General features: G+C 44.3%; 1 long non-coding RNA gene across 1 annotated transcript in view; it reads left to right on the top strand.

Moving 5' to 3' along the window:
* The window catches only part of LOC146870986 (uncharacterized), a 363,716-nt gene that overhangs the window by 297,085 nt on the left and 42,964 nt on the right, over window positions 1-23,667 (top strand). Inside the window, exon 2 of the long non-coding RNA XR_014959490.1 lies at window positions 5,249-5,318. This is a non-coding gene — a long non-coding RNA (uncharacterized LOC146870986). The remainder of the gene's footprint in view (window positions 1-5,248; window positions 5,319-23,667) is intronic.

The following is a 23,667-nucleotide window of genomic DNA, read 5'->3' as shown; positions in this document are numbered from 1 at the left end:
ATATTATTGGCAAAAGAGGGCGGAGTCTGAAATATGCTGAAGGCGCAACATTGTTGCACTTATATACCTGATAAAAGTGTTGAAATTGGGAGATATATTAAAAATATAGGAAAATTGGAAAAGGAATTATAACCACTGGAAGTTGATATTGTATGTAAGAAACTAACAAATAGTATTTCTACAGTAGGGAGCTGGTTTTCAAACATAGGTAAGAGCATAATAAGGCAAATCATATTGCCCATTTTAGAGATAACACTATTAGTCCTAGCAATAATGACATGGTTCAAATGTTGTAAGAAAAGAAAAGGGCATGAAATAAAAGAAAGGAGTAAGAAAAGAAAGTATGAAGAAATACAACTTGAAGAACTGAAGAACTGAGAGGAAATATATATAAAAGAATGAATAGTCTACAGTACAGAAATGCAAAGAAAGACAATGAGAAAGTTGAAGAAGAAATTGAGATGTGCTAAAGTTGGCATCTGATTTAGTGATGGTAATTTAGTGATGGCATAAAATGCCATCAGAGAGGGGATTGATGGAGCAAGGACTCGTATAAAAGAGACTTGCCTGGAAGCAATCCTTTCAAATAACTTATAATACCGTAATAATTGTGTTCGTAAATACTAATAACACACCAGAAAATCCACATACAAAATCTAGGGGAAGCTTGCATATGTGTATTACTAACAAGTAACCCGTGTGTCTCTAAAATGGCCGCTAAACGCGGGATTCTGCCTTACGCATGCGTCTACCGCATCTACGCAGTATGACTTACTATCGCTTGGAGGGAAAATTTTGCAGCTGCGCAGTTGCTCTTAAAATGGCCGCTTGAAACTCATATGATAATATGCATGCTTTGCTGAAACTAAACCATGTAAGTTTACTAAAATTCTAATGCATAAGATTTATATAAGTAAACGGGAATAGAGTAGAGATAAGTGGTATACAGTGAAATCATTTATTTTGATTTGAATATACTTTGTCTTTGATGTCTCTATTAGTTCATAATTGGGCCTCCGTGCAGGACTGAAACTCGCGCATCACATGACCGCTCCACATGCGCAGTCGAAATGACCCAGGAGCCGTGGTGCAAAGCCTTGAACATCATCCAAAAGAAGAGAAAAGAAACATGTCCTGAGAACACGCATAATGTCCTGAGAACGGAAGAAATGTTAATAAAACTGTATACTTTGTATTGATTAATTTATGAATACGGTGGGAAATAAAGCATGGGAAAGTGAATTAAGGGGAGGGAACATAGAACAATGAGTTTAAAGAAAAGTATTAAACTTAGCATGATGTGATGATCATCTCCACTTTCCTTGTCCAATCAGAGTTAGGAGTTTCGTAAATTCGAAACATTCAGGGGTGGTACATGCCATTAGAGAGGTATTATAGAGGTAGTTTAGTTAGATTAGCACACACAGAGAGACAGAGAATGCTGAGAGACTGAGATGCTGTCCGAAATTTGAGAAAATACTGAAGAAGATCCAAATCCAGGCTTAAAACTTTTGAGCCAAATTAATTGGAGAACATCGCGGAAGAATCGAGGAGGCTCCTAAATAGAGAACATCGCGGAAGAATTGAGGAAGCTCCTAATTAGAGAACATCGTGGAAGAATCGAGGAGGCACATATTAGAGAACATCGTGGAAGAATCGAGGAGGAAATCGCATCAGAGAGGGGTGCGGCGCAGGCGCTGTATCTACAAGAGGTCATCTGTCCTGAATCCTGTCCTGAGCTTTGGTCGCCTGATCTGTCCCAGGGGGTCATCCCAATTCCTTGGCAGGGGGGTTGGTTTTCACACCATACTAGGTAAATATAACTCTGTGTAGTATGTCAATGTATTGCTCTCTCTTTTTTCCCCCTACACATGCTCTGTTATCGTAATAATTCGGTTTAACGATTATTCTGAATGAATTATTTTTCTCTTCCTCTCCTTGTCAAAGACAGGGTTCTAACTGTATTATGGTTCTTGGCTCACATGAATTTTATGAGATAAACATTTTAAACTCTCCTGAGTCTGTGGTAATTTAATAAAGGTAATTAGATGTAAGGTTTCTCCTATTCAGCTAACTAAATGGTCCATTGACCAGAGGAAAAATACATTGGATCAAGGGGTTTGGTAAGATTTAATCAGATAAAATTCATCCTACAGATATTAGCACAATAAATTGACCCCAGCGGTATTTACTAGCCTATAAGAATAAGTGTGTTTATGGACCCAATTAAACGTCTAGTAAGTGAGTATTTGATGTTGGTAACCCGCTGGATCAGGCCCTCCTCTGCATTCTCAATTTTTACTTCATACATGCAAACAACATAATTTTCTGTTTATGTTCTTCCTGCACATAGTATTTGTGAGAAGTTGGCCTGGCATATGCTGTCCACTAGTTATAGTGGGCACCTTGCACCAGTCCAAACAACCCCTTAGAGGTGATAGGTTAAAGACAACCTTCTTTGAAAGTTATCCTAGTGGTAGCTATGGAGAGCAGCCTTCAGGCTAAGTCTTGAAGGAATGTAAAGCAGCTTGTTTTACCAGTCTATAATCTCTTGAATGACCAACTGAAAGGAGAACCACACCAGGTATATATATAAAATATATGTATTTATTACTCAACACACCTGACTAGCCTCTTTATGAGGCTAGAGGTCAAAGCACATATGTTACACTTCAAATATCACAGTAAATTAGAAAAATATACAATAGGCCCTAGGGGCGAACAAAACCATATATTAAGAAAGTGGTATAAGAACCACGACTTGACTAGACACAAGGCCTAGAGCCTGTGGAATTGCTGGGAACCACCCAAGGTAATGACACAGGGGACCCACGGGGGACGTGTGCAGTGTGAGAACACAGCCGCGAGCGCCGTTAGCTTCTATGGGGAAAGTCACGGTTAGAATTTTAAAGTTTAAGGACACTTAGAGGTGGACTAGGAAGAAACGCTTTTGGACTTAGATGGTTCTAGGGCCAATACCCACAGGAGCACTGGAGTACTCGTGTTACCTCACCCAGGGAAGCCAGGTGCATAGGTGTCAAATGGTGTCAGGTGGCGTCGTCGTTTTCAATGGCAGGATGCTGAAAAGTGCTACTGCCGGGAAGAGGAGAAGTGTCCAAAGAGATCCAAGCCTGGATAAAAGATGTGAGGAACCTGAAAGCAGAGAGGACAGAGTCTGGGTCACTTGTCAGTGACCAGGGGCATGATAGACGAATGCCTACCGATGTCGGGTGCTTCAGGTGAGAAGAGGGGAAGCTTGACTCTTCAGCCACGAGGACCAGGAGGTGTTGAGGATGACCAGAAGCTGGATTCGAGCTCTCCCACAAAGGATGTCGAGTGCTGCAGCGTCGGTGCCCAGATTGGACACAACGTGCCTTGGCAACAGCAACCCACACAGGAAGAGGAAAGATGCTTCGGTGTGGACCAGCAAGGTCCTGGGGACTCCCCAAGCGATGGAGAGTCAGGGCACGTCTGGAGTAACCAGTAAAGCCCAATTAAAGTTAAAGTTGCCTTCACAGGGACCCACCGGTCAATGGACCAGGGATCGCAAAGGTACCTCAAGTGAAAACACAAAGGGCCAGCTCACGGAACACTCGTGGAGTGTAGGCCAGCAATCATCGGTGGAATAGGTGCTCGGGGTCTGGGCTACAAGTCACCCAATGCACAGCCTCGAATGACGTCGAGAAGCTAATGCACTTGCAAATGTGCACGGTGTCCAGGGGTTCCAGTTTCATGGTACCCATGAGGGCTACAGGTCTCAGCTTTGCTGGGGACTCGGGTCAGCCTCTGGGAAGTCAGGAAACTCACCTCCTGTGTTGCAAATACTTTGGAGTCCGGCAGGAGCTTCGGAGATGCAAACCGGTCAGATGTGTCTTTGGTGCCTGCCTTGCAGGGGAATAACTCCTTTACTCCAAGGGGGATTCTTCAGTCATCTAATCGTGTAGATCATCGAAGTTCTGGGATTTCTGTATCAGAGTTTTGTCCAGGTGTAATCTACAGTCCTGTAGCCAGGGGTTCCTTTCTTATACCCAAGGAAGGGGTTGGACATTCTCTGGAGCCCACCTATGGGAGGGTCAGGAAAGAGAGGTGGCTACACCCATTTCCTTTGTCCAGTTTTGCACCAGAGCAGGGGCTGGTAGCCCCTGCAACGGGTTTGAACTTGACTATGCACAGGGACACCAAATGTGCCCCCAGTGCTGGACTTCAAATCACTCTTGGAGTGCACCCACCCAGCCCCAATACACTAAAGCCTGTCTGGGAGGTGATACCACCTCCCTGTGACAGGAAACCTATTGTCCAGGCCTCCCCTGCCGGAGTTTCGGTCAGCAGCAGGTGGCCAGACTTGTGTCTGGGGCTGGCAGCATCCATTTTGTGATGCCAGGGCTCTGTTAGCTGGTACCGAGTATACCGGTTCTGTCATGTCTCTCCCTCTAGAAGGGTGGGATCATACTCCCACACCAGTTACTGGTGTGGGGGTCTGATTCCAAGGTGTTTGACACTAAACATGACATGTTTCCGTGCAGCCATCCCAAAGTTAGCATTTACAGCGAGGTTATAATGCACTCGAGTATATGGTCAGGCTGCATCACAGACAACCCCAGAGAATAGATTCTGAAGGCTGCAGAGGGGCTCTGCTCATACATGGGCTCCCTCTCACATAAAACCAAGCACCCTGCCTTCAGGATTGATAAGGTCTGCCATAGGGGTGACTGATAGGTTTGTATGTGCAGTGATAGGGTGAGATATAGTGAACCTATATCTCAGTAAGGAGTGCATACACCATCTCACTCAGGCTGCAGTAGCAGACCTGTGGTGTCGTTTTGGAGGGCTTCCCAGGGGTGGCATAATACATGCTGCAGCCCCTGGTAGGCCTCTGGGGTACCTATGCCCTGGGTACATAGTATACCATATACTAGGGACTTATAAGGGCACCCCAGAATCCAATCTGTGGTGTACCTAAGGTACTTGGAATCAATTTAGAGAGAAAGCAGCTAGGCTGGGGTCCTGAATAGCAGGGTCCCAGCCAGACTAAAGTCGGAAAACAGTGAAACATCAGCAAAAAGTGGGGGTAACTATAAGAAGCAGATCCTACTCTCCTACAGTATTTGTTATATGTCAGCTTCTCTAAGGACTTAATGTGTTGGGAAATGTTAAAATTGAATTGCCAGTTTCAGTCTTGCTGATTAGTGTTTGGAACTACTCGGTGGAGTTATCGCTTAAAACTCATATAGTGTTTTCTACTTCACAGAGGTTTGTGAAAGTTGTCAAGAACAAGGCCTATTTCAATAGATACAAGCACAAATTACATCGGAGGAGAGGTAAGTTTTGTACAGCTATATTTGTATTCATTTATATGTACATTTAGCAACCAAAACACATAGGCAAATGACGTTGTTTAGAACGCCAATAGCTCTATCTCTTGAAAATGCGAGACCTATTGCATTGCAAATGCTTGTTTCTATAGCATTCAGGGGCAGTAAATCGAATTATCATAGGGTGCGAGACTGGATTGTTTGACAAGGGGACAATCCAAGCAGCAGCGTTACTCAAATAAGAATATAACTTTCTTCATAGACATGGAGGACAAAATAATGTTTTACTCGTGAATGATGCATGTGTTGAACATCATTGGCTCAGAAGCACAAGAAGATGGCTTTCTAATAAATAATTTTTGTCTGACAATTTACCTTAATTACAGAGGCATTGTCACATAGGTTCTTACTACATTTTCCTACTCAACCGTATCATTTTTCAAATGGGTTGGTATATGGTGCTGGCCTCTTCCTGTGTTTATCTGGAATAAAAGTGGGGGTTATTTAGAGTTTGTGACGGGATACCTTTTTTGCCAAACTGCCTCTATTTAGGGTTAGGAGAACTCTCATTCTTCTGGTGGGTCTGGTGGTTCAATGGACTAATGCACCCCTTGTAGGAGCCTCTGTTTGACCTCATGGTCACAGGTTCAAATCTCAGTAAGTCCACTTATCCTTCTGAGGCTGATAAAATGAGTACCATTGAGTTGGGTTACAATAAACATCTGTTATTCACCACCAAGATACCCTAGGGTGAACGTGCGCTTTCCAAATACATGTGTTGTGTTTCGGATGACCGAGATTCTATGGAATCATTAGACCAATCGCCCCACAGACATTGTGCCATTGGTCTTAGTACCTGGTGGTCCCAAACAGAAAACAATTACAAATAACCACTACCCCCTGGGAGAAACTCCCAGAGGGGTAGTGGCCATAAGTGTTTTGGTTTTCAAAAATAAACTTCTACTTTGGAAAAATAACAAAAATTGCTGAGCAGCTGCATCAAACAAGATATCTGCTTATTAAATATACAGAGACTTCAGCGGAGCAGCTCTGGCGGCGGCTCCTCTGTTCACGGTGAGAACTCCACCAGGCAAGCAGAGACCTCTAAATATGGAGGGATGTAGTCCAGGGGTGGGCGGAATTTGCGTAATTGCGTTACGCAAATCTTCGCGAAACGGTAAAAAATCTCCGCGAACACGCAGAAATTCCGCGAACACGCGGAATTGCTTGTTCGCGGTACTTTTTTCCTGTTCACAATTGCTGTTTGCGTGCTCGGGGAGAAATATCTCGCGAACACGCATTTTGAGAACGCGAACAAGCAAAAATTTCGCGAAAAAGCAAAAAGCAGACTTTCGATCAATTTCGCGTTCTCCACGGAACGCGAAATTACGCAAATTACGCAAATTCCGCGAGCGGAACGGAATTTACCGCCCAGGCCTAATGTAGTCTACTTGGGGCAGCGTAATGCGTTGAGGAACCCAGTTCTGCTACCCCAATCCTGTATAAATGTGACCGTCCCCATCTCCCGACCGTCATCACTAGACTACATAGCAGTCACAGTCATAGTTCCATTGACACCACTTAGGCCCTTATTAACAGAACGGCTGTCTTGGAACCACCGTACTCGCGGTCCGACTACCACCACCCGTCCGCCCTATCATGAGTGTGGCAGTAGGGCCGCCACAAGAGCGCCGCCTCTGCCGGGATCAAGGATCCCGCTGCGGTGGCGGTCTTCAAAGGGCCTGAATATGCTGAGCATATTACGAACTGCATATCCACCACCCTTTTCATGGCGCGGACCCTGCCATGAAAAGGACAGCACACATGCAGGTGAAAGGGCCATATCAGGGCCCCTGGCTGAATCTGGGCCTGGGAGTATGTGCGGGGGACACAACATGTACCCCCCTGGAATTGCATCCTCGGTCTTGCACGGTGTGGCCTGCACGACATGGTGCATGAAACACCATGCAGGAAGATGCTGCAGGCTTTCTCACGGCGGCCGTTTGCTTGTTAGGCTCTCCAATGAGCCTAACATACCACCCCGTGAGAGCGCCACAGATTCACCCTCCCGCTGTGGATTAAAGTAATAATCCGGTGGATGGGCTCACCACGGCCTTGGCGGTATTCCTGGGACCGCAGCAGTGGCAGTCCCAGCTGAAGACTGCCAAAAGTCGTAATAAGGCCCTTACTGTGTTCATTTACTGCACCACTGGGTCATTTTTAAACAGCATCATTACTGGATTAAAATAGCTAAATGCCTTTCTTCCCACCAACCTTCTTCAAAATCTGACTCTGAAACAAAAAATCTTATACAAAACATTCTCTTCTCTCAGCTTCCTTCTGAACACACTCCCTCGCCAGCATATCTGAGAGCGCCTACCCCTTCTTTCTTACCTCATCAGCTGACCTCATCAACTTCACAGCATCCACAATCAAGTAGAACTTGCCCAGCAGTAAAAAAACGCCTGACCCCCTCTTCGACCCCTCACAAGCTTTCTTTCCAAAAATACATACATAATGGTCTCTCTCCACTAATCGCACCGTCCAAGACCTTTAGTCCTTCCTGCTTGACCGGAAACTAACCACTGTGTCTCAAGTTGGCAATGGTACCATTACTCAGTTTCCTCTTATTTGCCCTGATACTTCTTGACCTACACATGCTCTTGAAACTCTGCATCGCAGATTTCTAAACGACAGCCTTTCACTTGTCATTGCCGGCCCAGCTGTTGAATAGTTCTTCTCATATGTCTCTCTCTCAGTGCTCACGCCATTACCTGGTGCTGAACTGGATTCTCACCCACGTCTCTGCCTACCGCCATCCCTCAAGGTTCATTCCTCAATCTTTTGCTGTTGTCACTCTACATCACCTTCCTTGGTGCCGGTATCTCCTCTTTTAGCTTTCCTTACGATCTACACACAGATGATGCACACATGTTCTTCTCCTTTTCACTACTGACCACAAACTCCTCATCCACACCACTAAACAAAACCATCCTTGTGAGAAGTTGGCCTGGTATATTCTGGTCACTAGTTATAGTGGCCACCTTGCATCAGTCCAATTCGACTCTTGGTAGATAGGTTTAAGACAACCTTTTAAAGAAAGCTATCCTAGTGGTAGCTGTGGAGAGCAGCCTTCAGGCTAAGTCTTTAGAGGAATGTAAAGCAGCTTGCTTTACCTTATAATCTCTTGAATCACTAAATGAAAGGACACCACACAGGTATATTTATCAAATATATATGTATTTATTTCTAACACACTCTACTAATCTCATTATGAGATTAGAAGTCAAGGACATATGCACAAATCAACGTTTCACAACAAATTAAGCAGTTATATGGCTGGGGCCCTAGGGGTGTACCAGACTATATACTAAAAAAGAGGTTTAGGAATATTGACTGGAGAAGAGACAAGGCCTAGGGCCTGTAGAATTGCTGGGGCCTCACTAATCCACCCGAGCCAGGTAAGTAAAGGACCCACGGGAGACGCTTGCAGTGTGAGAACACAGCCGCGGATCCCAATAGACTTCAATGGAGCAAGTCACAGTTGGAATTTTAAAGTTTTAGGATACTTCAGGAGAGTCTACAAGCAAGTCACTTACAAGGTAAGTAGTTCTAGAGCCAATACCCAGAGGAGCACCGTAGTGCTGGAGTTACCTCACCCAGGGAAGCCAGGTGCATAGGTGTCTTTTGGTGTTGGGTTGCAGCGTCGTTTTCAATGGGAGCCAAAGAAGACTTGCTGCTTGTGAAGACAGGACAAGTGTCCAGTGGAATCCAAGGCTGGATTGAGAAGAAAGAAGACCTGAAAGCAGAAGGGACAGTGTTCAAAGTCACTTGGCAGAGACCCGGGGCAAGGAAGCTGGATGCCCACAGTCGTCGGATGATTTCAGGTGATCACGGGTGTCTTGACTCTTCAGCCACGAAGTCCAGGAGGTGTCGACCATGACCAGGATCTGGATTCAGCGTGTGCCAAAAAGTCTGCAGCTTACTGAGGTGTTGGCAACCGGATTAGAGCCAACAAGCCTTGGCAACAGCAAGTCTCGTGGAAAGTGAAGAAAGTCAGTGGTGCAAAACAGCAAGGTCTGAGGGACCCACCCAGTGAAGGTAAGTCAGGGCAGGCCTGAAGCAATCAGGGGAGCTCTTTGGTTCTGTAGAAAAGTCTTCTGGGGACCCACAAGCCAACCGGCAAGGGATCATGAAGACACCTCGAGAGGATTCACTCACCAGGAGCCCACAGTCACTCGGGACGAGGTAGGCCTCTGATATTCATAGAAAATCCTGCTGGAGGCTTGGACCATACGTGATCAAAAGCACAAGTTCGTAGAATGTCGTGAAGGGGTTGCACTCGACAATAGTGTACGGTACCTGGGGATTGCTGTTACACGTCACTTGTGGGGTCCACTTGCCTCAGCGTCACTGGGGACTCACGATGGCCTTGGAGAAGTCAGGAAATCTACTTCCGGGGCTGCAGGGACTTTGGACTCCGGCGGGAGCGGGAAAGTTTGCAACCGTTGATGCAAAGTTTTGGTGCCTGCCAAGCAGGGGAGTCACTCCTTGACTCCAAGGGAGATTCGTCAGTCTTCCAAAGGTAGTGGAATGTCGAAGGTCCAGGATTCTTCTTCAGAGCGTCATCCAGGGATATCTAGTTTGCAATGTCAAGGTTTCCCTAACTTATACTACAAGGAAGGGAGGGACTAGCTCTATGACCACTCCTATGGGAGGGTCAGGGGAGTGGGTGGCTACACCCACTTCCCTTTGTCCAGTTTCGCGCCAGATCAGGGGGTGGTAGCCCCTGAACCAGCTTGAGCTCCCCCAGTGCAGGACTTCAAAGCACTCTAGAAGTGTACCCACCCAGCCCCAATACACTAAATCCTGTCTGGGAGGTGACACACACCTCCCTGTGACAGGATGCCTATTGCTGGGCCTCCTCCACTGCGAGTTTCGGTCAGCAGCAGGAGGACAGCCCAGTGTCTGTGAATGGTGGCATCCATTTTGTGATGCCAGGGCTCTTCAGGATTCTACCGTGTTTCCACAGTGGGTACATGTCTATCCCTCTAGAAGAGTGGGATCATACTCCCACACCAATTACTGGTGTGGGGGTATGATTCCAAAGCGTTTGACACCAAACACGACATGTTTTGATGCAGCCATCCCAAAGTTAGCATTTACCGGTAGGTTATAATGCACTTAATAGTATATGGTTTAACCGCATCCACAAACAGCTACAGAGAATGGACTCTGAGAGCTGCAGAGGGGCCCTGCACAGGCAGAGGCACCCCGTCACATGGAAACCAAGCACCCTGCCCTCAGGATTGATAGGGCCTGCCTTAGGGGTGACTGCTAGGTTTATATGTGTGTGTAAGGTGAGATATAGGGAACCTATACCTCAGTGAGGAGTGCTAACACTACCTCACCCAGGCTGCAGTAGCAGGCCTGTGGTGTCAGATTTAGTCTGCTTCCCAGGGGTGGCATAATACATGCTTCAGCCCCTGGTAGGCCTGTGAAGTACCTATGCCCTTGGTACCTAAGGTACCATATACTAGGGGCTCATAAGGTACCACAGTATCCAATCACTAGTGCATCTAATATGCACTCCAAGTTGTTTAGAGAGAACAGAGAGGCTGGGTCCTGATTAGCAGGGTCCCAGTCAGACTATAGCCAGAAACCAGTGTAAACATCAGAAAAAAAGTGGGGGCAACATAAGTGCAGATCCTACTCTCCTACACTCCTCTTCTCAGCTTCCTCTGATCCTAAATCCGGGCCCCTGGACATTTATTTCAGGGCCAACACCTGCAGAAATCTGGGGGTGTTATTTGACTGAACGTGAAGTCATCCCATCTCCTCAACAGTGACTGCTAGTTTTGCTATTGCTCAGGTATAGTACAAAAATATTCACCACCCATGCCATTTGACATTGCGCTAATAAACCGGCTTGTCATGAGCACGTAAGGTTTCTTGCAGCAGCGTTCTCTTTGACCTCCCAAAGCACTTAGTTCCTCACTGGACAGACTTATGAACTTTGCTTCATGGGTAGAGTCCCACGCCACAAGCATATCTCTGATCATTGACAAACGGCAGGATGGCTGTCTGACAGCAAGAGTCTCTAGTTAAATGTTGGTGTTCCTGTCTGAGGTTTGGCATACCCTCACCATAACTCATAAATCCTACCTCTGTATTTTCTCCTACACGTGATCACCTCATACTGTTACCTGTGTGCCAGGACACAGGGTGCACCGTCTCCTTTCTGTCCAGCGCCCTACCCCGCTTCCCGTCTTTTGGGCTTTTAGCACAGGAACAGTGTTCCAGCTGATTTCAGGGCCACTGCATTCCAGCCAATTCTCAAGATTGTCCTGAAATCAGACCTGGTCACCCTTGAATAGCAAGAATAACGCTATTTCTCAAACACATGTGTAATGCAGTAGACACGGCAGCATAAAAACGTTGAAGTATGGTTTGGGTTTATTGAGTACAAGGACGTAAAGAAAACCCCTTCCAGCATCAAACCCTGCAGCTGCCAACTGACAAGCTGCTTACAATCTATTCAGAAGATGCCCATTCCACATTCTAGGCTGCATAGCCTAGGAACAGCAATAACATTCCACATGCTCAGAGAAGTAAGAACACTACATCACCTCCCCCTTAATAACACAACAAGGAAGTAGGTAAAAATATACCATAAAGTGACAACAGAATTAAACATAATCTTGATATCTAGCTGGTCGTTGTATGAGCCTACGAGGCCTGGCAGAATTCCCTTGTGACTTGGCATCAGAATCCTATGACACAACACAGGGTTGAGATCTCGCGACCTGGCGTTTAGCCACTCTATTCAGGTTCCATACTTTATGATCGTTGGTACGAACAGCATTGTTAAACACCTTAATCACTTTAAAGGGTACACTGAACTTCGAACCAGATTTGCCCAAGCGAGGAGATTTTATTTTCACCCAATCACCCACTGAAACACTAGTGTTCTTAACAGCTTTCCTCAGATCATACCATTGTTTTCTCTTCTCCTTGATCATTCTCTCCCTATCTCTCCATCCTTCAGTACACATGGCATCTTTGTCAATGGAAATTCTCTTCAAACAAAAGGGACACACCTCTGTGCTAGGAGTTCTCTTCTTGAACAATTGAAAGGGAGACACACCCTTAGACGAGTGCGGGGTAAACCTGTATTCTTTCACTTTCTTCTTAATTGCTGTCTCCCAATCAGTACCCGTTGCTACAGCCTGCTGTAAGGTCTCTTTCAAGACCTCTACAAACCTTTCAACAACCCCATTACTTTCCGGGTGATAGAGAGCTGCTTTTTTGTGTTTGATCCCTCTCGAAGACAAGAGCTCTTCCACAATGGAAGAGGTAAATTGCACACCATTATCTGATAGTAAAGACTTGGGAAAACCTTCTCTTTCAAAGAGAGAGTCCAAAAACTCAATAATCACAGAAGATACGATAGAATTCACCACTTTAATTTCGGGACAACGAGAAAACATGTCCATACACACTAGGACATAACGATCACAAGATTTTAGCTAAATTGGACCTAAAATGTCTATGGCCACATCCGACCAAGGACCCTCAGATTCTTCTCTCACTACCATGGGTTGTGTTCTACATTTTAGAATTTTGTCACAACACACACATTCCGGGCAACTCCTGACTTCTCTTTCGATCCAGACATCCATGCCCGGCCACCAGTAAGACTCCCTCAATCTTTCCTTCGTCTTGACAATGCCCATGTGACTGGCATGTGGATGAATCAAGAATTTTACCCATTACTCATGGGCGGGAATCAGCCTGGTGCTCCTCAAGAGCAACCCGCCCACAACAGTGAGTTCATGCTTGACTTGCCAGTAACCCTTCAATACTTGGTTACAATCTTTTTTGTCACACCAGCCATCCACAGCCATCTCCATCACATGTTTCAAAACTTCATCTTTCACTAAAGTGCCCCTCCATTCCTCAGAGATAATACCTTCACTTACGAGACAAACATCCACACCTTCATCAAAATCATCACCACCAAAATAATCACCCTCAGGAGTTTCCTCATCCGTACAGCACAACCTGGACAAGCAGTCTGCCAAAATATTGGTGGCACCTGGCAAGAAGGAAACAACAAAACTAAATTCCGGCAAGGCAACAACCCATTTGCGAATGCGGTGCGATACAAAGTCAATACCTTTTTTTCAAAGAATTCCTTCAAAGGCTTATGATCAGTTAAGACTTCAAAGTCACCACCCCAAAGAAACATCCTCAACTTGCGGATGGCCCAATAGATGGCCAAAGCTTCCCTTTCTACCACCGAATAATTACACTCCGACCCCCTTAAAGGTCTCGACATGAATAACACAACCTTCTCAGACACTTCAGGCTTTTGGAATAAGACCACACCTAAACCCTTAGAGCTGGCATCCGTCATTAAATAAGATTTAATCCGTGGGTCAAAGCTGCTGAGGTCTTGGGCTTTGTTGAGACACATTTTCAAGTGTTTAAATTCCCTTTCACAGACATCGGACCAAATGAACTCACACCCCTTTTTTAAGAGGTCCCTTAGGTGACTTGTCGAGCCAGCGAAATTGGGGACAAACTTGGGATAAAACTCTGCCATTCCCAGGAACTTCACCAGCTCTTCTTTACTTACGGGGGTGCGAAGCTTGGAAATGGCATCAACTAAGGCGGACTTGGGCCTAATGCCATTTGCGAATAGTGGATGAACCAAATATTCAATCTCAGATACATCAAATTTACATTTATCTGCTCGCAGAGTTAAACTAGCATCACACATCTTTCTCAAAACCAAGCTCAATCTGTGATCATGTTCCTCTGAGCTGGCACCGAACACCAAAACGTCATCTTGATCAATTTTGATGCCTTTGACACCCTCAAGAATGTGTTCCATAACTCTCTGGAACACAGAGGCTACAGAGATAAGTAAACTGACACGCGTAACCAAGAGAAACGGCTGTGCGTGTCAGTGAAGCGGAGATAAGGAACGGGGCATGCGTGGAGTCGTCGCAACAATGCTGTGACGTCAGGGACCGGCTAACACCAGATTGCATGCTGTGTAGAGGGGAGTGCTCACACAGCGTGCTCGTGCTTCGTGTCGCACTGGAGCTCGCGCCTCGTCTCACGCTGGATGTTACGGCAGAGCTCGCGCCTCATCTCCCGCTAGAGCTCATGCAGGACCACTCACTTGCGAGGCCTCTCCCATCCTCATCGCCAAGTGTAATGAAGTAGACACGGCAGCATGAAAAGGATGAAGTGTGGTTTGGGTTTATTGAGTACAAGGACGTAAAGAAAACCCCATCCAGCATCAAACCCTGCAGATGTCAACTGACAAGCTGCTTACAATCTATTCAGAAGATGCCCATTCCACATTCTAGGCTGCGTAGCCTAGGAACAACAATAACATTCCACATGCTCAGAGAAGTAAGAACACTACATCATGCACATTGCCTTGATCACAGCCTGCTTCCATTCATCTATTAGAAATAGTTCATTTGTTTTATGACTCCAAAGTATTTCTTGTTTAATCTCCTATTTGAAAATCAGTCTCACAACATTGAAGATGACTGTCCAAACTGCATTATTCAGTTATATATGACTGATTGCTATGTAAGTGATTACCATAAACAATGTCTCTCATTGGTATCATTTAGGAACATTATAAGTTTAAGAGCCCGAATGACCTCAGGCATTGATGCTCTAATGGGTCTAAGGGTTGCTCTTGTACCAATATGATTGCTATGTAAAACACTTCTCACCCAAGTACCCTTGTGTGCACAAATAAACACAAAAATAAAACATGCCATAATAATTGTTGAATGAAACCCATCAGCACTGCTCCTCATTATGGACTGAAGAAGTAGTAATGCATCTCAAAGATCTGCTAGGAACAGGCTATCATTGGCCACATATCCAGCCTCCACTATGGCAAGAAAAAAGAAACTTTTGTGTTGACGCACATTGTTATTAATGCCCCAGCGCACATCAAAGTGGAGGATGGAAAGTCCTTGATTGAAATTCTATAGAGTCAACCCATTAAGCAAGCAGAGGTTCAGTAACATCTTAGAAAGCCCCCCAAGAGCTGTACAAGGAACATATGGTTGCTTAGCAGGCTAGAACACCTTATATATTTATTCACGGAACTTATTATTGAACCGCCTGCTCCCCGATAGATCCGAAGTTATAATACTGCTTCTAGCCATGGACTAAAACTGGCCCACATAGAGGCTACCATCATTCTGATAAATATTGCCTGGCCTGGGTGTCAGATACAGGCACTTTTTCAGACAGGGAAGCCCACCACTTCCAAATATCTTGAACCCTGAGACTGAAAAAAAGGAGGATTGTGGTGGCAACCCGCAAGGGAATAGGGGAAGGGAAAGAACAATAGAAGCTGGAGTCTCAATTCTTTGGACTGGGACAGTGATTATATTTAGGAATTAGTGAAGTTAAGAATCTGGCAAGGTCCTAGAGAATAGCAAGTGAGAAATCTCTTAACTCTAGAATGACAGGAGGGCACAGGTTTTGAGACTAAAGGAGCAGTGTGATGAAGAGATGGCTGCCAGTGGACTGCTGATCCTGAGTGATGATTGATGAGGATCATACCTGTCCCCAGAGCAAAAGTGCACACCCTCCATAGGGCACAGCAATGTGTAAGCATTAGATGGAAACCCTGGGTCTACTCCTTGTGCCTCTAGAGTGCTGTCTCCACAATGTTGGTGCTCTTCCAAATGGTGGCAGTCCAGGCCATATTCTAGGTGAAGAATCAGAGGGTGCATGGGGAGCACAGGGCTGGAGCGCTGAGTTACATGGTGGCCTGGGCCCTCAATAGAATGCTGTTAAGTACCCCCTGTCATTTGTGGGAATCTATCATCCGGATGTCTGATTTTAATTCACTGTGATCTTGGGGATATAAATTCTGTTTTTAGATGTTTTCAACACGTGGGAAACCCTTGGCTCCTGCCCAGTATTGCTGGCTATGGACGTATTCTGGCCTAAACACACTATTTTTCTCTAATGTGTGCATTATTTTCTATTGTCTATGCTCACTCAGTTTAGGAAACAGTAGGGCATAAAGTCTCTGATACTGCCGAACTCGACAGGGATCTATGGTTGCTTGTGTTTCGGTTCGGCAGTGGCAGTTAACTTGGCAGTTCGGGCAGGACTGCTCCTATTGGAGCAGAAAGTAGGCAGATTTGCATATATAGCTAGGTCTAATCTGAGGTATCATTGTGGGCAAAAATAAAAATGGTCTGGGATGCAACCCTAATAATTATCAGTGGCTGATATTAATTCAAGCATCCCTTTCATCACTTTTTTGTTTACTTCAGTGCGACTCAATAGGTGAGATGGGTATTCCCAGATGTGGGGCCCATGTTCACTTTGCCACTGAAACGAAGCTGCACCTGACTGAAGAGCCCCAACTAGGGCAAAACCGGTCTTGGGTTGCCTGTGTTCCACTTCAGAGGGCACTTGGCTTGGCAGTTCAGGCTGGACTGTTGCTATTGGAGCAGGGTCAAGGCTGATTTGCATATAGCTGGACCTAATCTGAAGTTGTATTGCAGTCAAAAAAGGTTGGTCTGGGATGTGGCACAAGTAATTACCAGTGGACGAGACTAATTCAAGTATCTCTCCCATCACTTTTTAGATTACTTTAAAAATACACCATTAGCATTGGAAATTGAGAAGAAGCTGCAAAATGTGGCACTGTTAGTTCATATGTAGAAATGACAAGGAGGTGGAGGAAAGGTACTCTCATATGTAGGTAAAGTAATGCACCATGATATTGAAGCTGCCATGTTTGGTTGATGAACAATGCAGCATTATGTCACTAGGAATGTGAGCAGGCTGTCCTGTGGGTACATTCCACCTACTTGACCTCCAGGTTTATCTGCTGGCTTGTGGCAATATCTTTGTCTGTGATCTTTTACAATCCTGGCACATAATAAATTCCAGTTTCCAAAAGACAGCCAGCAGTGGTGTGTCTGGACAGCACCGGTCAAATATCTTATAGTTCTCTTATGCCCACTCCTGGAGTTCTGACTGCCCACAAAACTCAATCCTTAGTAAATGATTGTGAAAACATAACAGATTCCAAATGCTTCCTCTTTCCGGAGTCAACAGAACCCTCAGATGCATTCCCATGCTGGCAGATTTGGTAGAGCGATATCTCAGAGGATCGTTGCGACTTCTATGGGCCATGAGTTTGGAGGCACAGTGGGAGATACTGCCACGATGTTGTGAAATAATCCTTCAATTGTTTGCTTGAATAAGGTTTATTCCAGTATTCAGGAATAACCTCAGCCAACCCGTATCTTTCTGCTTCATCCTCTAGCCTCTCCCTCAGCCAAAACAGAACAGTCCTGTAGACAGACCAGAGGTACTTTGAATCACATTTAGAATACATTGAACAATGGTTATCAAATGCTGGGAGGAGACGTGTGCTTAATCAGATATCAGAAAGATCATCTAGGTTTCACTTCTGAGACTGCTGCCTAGAATGCTACAAATGGATTTGTTCGTTGGACATGGACACGTGGAGCTATTGTTATGGCTTTTTGCATTATGGAATTCCAACATCAAATGAAAAAGTGTAGATCGGGTTCAGGATGTCATTCATGTGTCTGACTTCAAAGGTTGATATTTAGCAGGGAGGTGCAGTAAACAAGCATCTATGTATCAACATTGTCCCATCATTTCCTCAGCTTTTGCTTCATTTGATTCTCTCACCTGCCCCCCCCCCCCCCCCCCACCAGTGCTTTCAGGGGCCCTTAAAGTGGCATAAAGCAATAAACAAATAAACTCAATGTATCATTACACAGCAAGGGACTAGAATATACTATTTAGAATATCGTCTCGCGTGAATATTGTGTTCTAAGTATTATGTAGTGTGGTATTTCCCCATCAGATTTAAAAATAGACAATTTACATCCAATAGGACTATATGTTTGTAAACGATATTTCGGACACAACATGTATGTCAAACAATTGTTTTGTAGATGATATTCTGATGTACAAGCACTTCACATACTGTAAGATCCAATTCAAGGACAAGGTGAATTGATTGAAAAGCAAGTTTAATCCAGGATAAAAGACCCCATCCACAAACAGCTTGTACATCGTTCAGGCTCTGGTCTCAACTGCCTCTTCCCTGAGCCTAACATTCTAAGCACCTAGCAACATCTCAGGCTTCCATGAGATGCTGCTAGATACTACACATCTCCCTTCTTTACAGATAATAAAGAACAAAACGTACAACACCTGTAAAAGTTACATCAAGCATAGAACCAAAAAACACATAAGAAAAATTAACATACAAAGTCTTTCAGATGCTTTGGAGCAGAAATCATCCTTGAAGATCTCCGTGCATGTGACAAGGATTCATCTTGCAGAATTTTCCCTTGTGATAATGAAACTGGGTTTCTTGGAACTTCTTTAAGTCCCGTAACAAAGTCCTGTCTCACCACAACCACCCTATTCAAGTTCCACACCCGGTGATCAGCCGTTTTGACTGCATTGTTAAACAACTTAATAACCTGAATGGGTTTTAAGAAAGCTCCTTTAGCTTTCCCCACACGGGGATTCTTTATTAGCACCCAATCCCCTACCTTCACTATAGTTTTTTTTACAGATTTCTTTTCATCATGCAAAATCTTTCTCTCCTCAATTTTCTTCTTTTCTAACAACCTCCAGTTACATTTTTCGTTTTCCCTAAAACGATTAGGCTGTAGATCATTTACCCAGGAAGGTGTAACTAAAGAGTTGGCACACCTACCCCTAAACAGCTCAAAAGGTGTTCTTTTTGTGACAGCATGGGGCGAAAGCCTATACACCCTAACTTTTTTGAACACTTCTGCTCTCCAATCTAGACCCGCTGACCTTGCCATCTCAATCGTTTCCTTAAGAACCCTATTAAACCGTTCCACGAGTCCATTTGTCTCTGGGTGATAAAGAGAAGACCTTTTGTGTTTAACACCATAAGAACTCAAAAAATCCTCCATCTCCCTCGAGACCAATTGTACTCCATTGTCCGTGAGTATTACATTGGGAATACCTTCTCTATCAAAGATTTTCTTTAAAAACTCCTTAACATGTTTAGATTCAATTCCCCGCGTTATAGCTATTTCTGGCCAGCGAGAAAAAAAATCAACTAGAACAAGAATGTACCACTCAACGCCCAATACAGAGATCGGACCTAAAATGTCTAATCCAATCTCCTTCCAAGGAGCATCAGGTCTTTCCCTTACTATCATAGGTTGTGTTCTTGGCTTGTTCACTCTGTCACTAAGTGCACACTGCATGCAATCTCTTATTTTCCGTTCAATTTGCAAATCCATACCTGGCCACCAGTAGGAGGAACGTAGGTATTCCTTGGTTTTAGAAATACCAAGATGCCCATCATGGGCCAAAGAAATTAATTCATCTCTAAGAGAGATGGGAGGAATCAATCTTGCCCCTCTGACTAGAAAGCCATCATGATCAGCAAGTTGATCCTTAACATGCCAAAACTTATCCACCTCCTCATTCTTACTTTTCACATTCCAACCTTCCTTTACACAAACTTTGACTTTTGACAAAACATCATCTTCACTAACCGCCCTCAACCACCTTTCTTTCTCTATAATTCCCCCTTCAATGGAGCAAACCATCTCTCCATCCTCTTCATCCTCCTCATCTGTACCTGAATTGTCACACACAACCAATCTTGACAAAGCATCAGCTACCTTGTTCTGTACACCTGGGATGTACTTGATGTCAAACTCATAGTCTTGTAATGCGACTACCCACTTTGTAATTCTACTGGAGATCGCATCTATGCCCTTATTCTTAAATATTTCACACAAGGGCTTGTGGTCTGTCCTGACCTCAAAGGTACCACCCCAAAGCAAATTTCGCAACTTCTTTATAGACCAGTAAACTGCTAAGGCTTCCCTCTCTATAACTGAATACCGCACTTCAGCACCTCTTAAGCTCCTTGACAAAAATAAGATGACATTATCCTGTCCATCATGCTTTTGCACCAAAACCGCACCCAAACCTTTTACACTTGCATCCGTCACTAATACTGATCTCTTGTCCGGGTCAAAACTGCTGAGTTTGGGCGCTTGATCTAATTCCTTTTTGAGTGAACAAAATTCCTTTTCACACTTATCATCCCAAACAAACTCACATCCTTTATGCAGTAACATTCTCATTGAAACACAGAGGGAAGCAAAATTCTTAATAAATTTACTATAGAATTCGGCCATGCCCAAAAAACTCAATAACTCCTCTTTATTGCTTGGAGATGGCATGTTTCGAATGGCAGTTACTAGGCTTTCCTTAGGTAATACACCTCCATTTCCAATAGTGTGACCTAGATAATCTATCGATCTTCTCTTGAACTTGCACTTTTCCACTTTGACCGTCAATCCCGACTGATCTAAACTTTTCAAAACCTGTAATACTCTCTCATCATGTTCATTATCATCTGTACCAAAAACCAAAATGTCATCTTGATAAACCTTGACACCAGGTTGTCCCTTCAAAACAGATTCCAGTGCCCTCTGAAACACTGAGGCTGCCGACACCAACCCAAATGGTAGTCTCAAGAAACGAAACGTCCCAAACGGCGTGATAAACGCTGTTAAGTCTCTAGAACTCTCATCCAGTTTGATTTGATGGTACGCAGACCTGAGATCTATTGTACTGAAAACTTTCGCCCCTTTCAACAACATCAACATGTCTGCTATTTTTGGTAACGGATATTTGTCGACTACCACACACTTGTTTAGTTCTCTAAGGTCCACACATAAACGAAGAGAGCCATCCGCCTTCCTCGCGGCTACGACCGGAGCTAGCCATTGTGTTGCTTCAATTTCTTCAATAATTCCCTCTCTTTTCAATTTTTCCAACTCTGCCTGGACTAAATCCCTGACAGCCACCGGAATACTCCTTACCTTGCAAGACACCGGGTTGGCGCCTTCCACCAGCCGAATATGATGCGTGTAACCTTTAAGACAGCCTAAGCTACTGCTGAATACTTTGGGAAAGCGTTCTGTTAGCATACCCAAAAATTGATTTTCAAAATTTGCATCCACCTTGGCCACATATGCTGACTTAAAATTCTCTTTTAATAAAATAGGTGGAGACGAATTTGGATCTAGCATGACACCAAGGTCTCTCTGGTGAAACCAGCTTAAAATGCTGTCCCCTTTTTGTGATATATAAACTTTCCCACTGGTAAGTCTATTTTTATACTCAATTAAACCCCAAAAGTACCCACACAACTTGATGGGTTCACCTCCATAAGCAAATGATCCAATGTCTGGTGAGTAAATTCTGATTTTATCTTTGATTTCTTTTACATAAAACTCTTTTGAAATTATGGTGATTTTAGCACCAGAGTCAAAAAGTACTTTCGTAGCCTTGCCTTCAACACATATTTCATCAGTCGGGCAGTTCTTGTTTTCCTCAGTCTGAACTGCCTGGATTTGAATCTGTCCACAGTCAACCTCACTAGAAGAATCACAAGTATCCTCTACATCAAAATATATTTCAGAAACCTTTCCCTTAGAATTTCTCTCTTTACATGCCACGGTAAAATGCCCTTTTCTTTTGCACTTACTGCACGTGGCTCTCCACCCGGGGCATTGTTTATCATTCGCTAAATGACCTATTTTACCGCAACGAAAACATGTCACTTTAGAAGCATCGAACTTTACTGCAGTTCCACTAGAGATACCTTTCTTAAAATGATCCCTTTTTTCATTGTTAGTTTTAGGATTTTCTTTTATTGCTTGTACCGAATCTTTGTCCTTTTTCTCTCCATTCTTCTTTATTACCTCTACACACTTCAAAGAATGCTCAATCCTTTTTGCAATGATTAAGACATCTTCTAAGTTTGGCTCGTCTTTCTGCCAAAGTTCTTCCCTAACACGTTCAATGTTACACCCTAACATAAACTGATCTCTAATACGTTCATCTAGGGTAGCACCAAACTTGCACGAAGAGGCTAACTTCCTTAAAGCAGTAATGTAATTTTCTATGCTTTCCTCTTCCATTTGTGACCTCCTACCGAAATGATACCTTTCCAGTATCGTACTTACTTTCGGTAGGTAGTGTTTATCAAGCATAGCTACACATAACTCATATTCATTCAAATTCCTATCCACTAGCTCCGGGAGATGGTCAAATACCTCCTGACCTTCCGACCCCAAACAATGAAGCAATAATGCAGTTTTCCTTTCGGCACTCAAGGAGGCTCCACACACTCTGGCATATCTTTCAAAGACTTTACGCCATTTCTGCCATTTAATGGGTGGATCTCCCGGGGAGGACAAAAAGAAAGGAGGCGCAGTAACGTTCTGCATGTTTAAAGTTAGCCCTGAAATGTGAAAATTTCCAATTACTACCTGAGTTTCACCTTTCCCCTTGTTTTAAAAAAAATAATAATAGCAAAAGGATTTGAGGCGATCCACTCTATGACCCTACAAATTCTATTAATAGAATACAGGAATAAGAATTGAAAGAAATAGCTCTTCATATAGTAGAGACAATTTAAAAATAAACTAAACAGAGTTCTGACAGCAAAAAAGTACAACTTGACTATTGTAGTATAATCTTCACAGTGTGTGTATCACTGAGTTGACACACGTACTTAAACATCTTCACAGTGTGCGTTTTACAGAAATGGCACACAAGTAGGAATAAAGCCAATTGCTTCTTACAGCATGTTACTAGATGAGCGCGCTAAGCCACCACCACAGGAAAGTGCCATTATGCATATCTCCACTGTATGAAGCCTCCAATAAAATGAAATGCCTGGAAGAACAAAGTGACACCCTTTGGCGAGCTTGATTCGCGCTGAAGACAGGTGTGCGAATCACCGTTAAATCACTTGCCTGAGTGACATCGACAGCAGAGTTCACACGAAGACAGTGCGTTCCAGAAGACGGCGGTGCACCAACACATAAGGACGCGTCAAAGACAGTGCTGACGCCGATGTCAAGAGAGTTGATGCGTTGCTAGGTCACTGCGCTGAAACGTGATGACACTTCTTGCGTTTCACCCTGAAGACGGCGGTGCACCAACAGGCGAGTACGCTGTTTTACGCGTCGAAGACAGTGCTGACGCTCGATACCATAGAGTTCCTGCGTCGCTAGGTTACCACGCAGAAACGTGATGACACTGGATGACGCCGAGAAGAATGGTAGAAGATCCAGGGACGGGATGATTATTCCTTTGATGACGCACTCTACAGAGCAGTATCCATGGTAGCAGCTCGAGGTAGGCGAACTCCGTAATGTTGTTGTTTAAACTTTGAAGAAAAACAACATGGTAAAGCGTGCCCAGGGAAGCGTTTCTCTGA

Source organism: Triturus cristatus, chromosome 1_1 (assembly GCF_964204655.1).
Source record: "Triturus cristatus chromosome 1_1, aTriCri1.1, whole genome shotgun sequence".
Classification (NCBI taxonomy): domain Eukaryota; kingdom Metazoa; phylum Chordata; class Amphibia; order Caudata; family Salamandridae; genus Triturus; species Triturus cristatus.
Note: the sequence above shows the minus strand (reverse complement) of the source record. Positions and strands in the feature narration are given on the sequence as shown.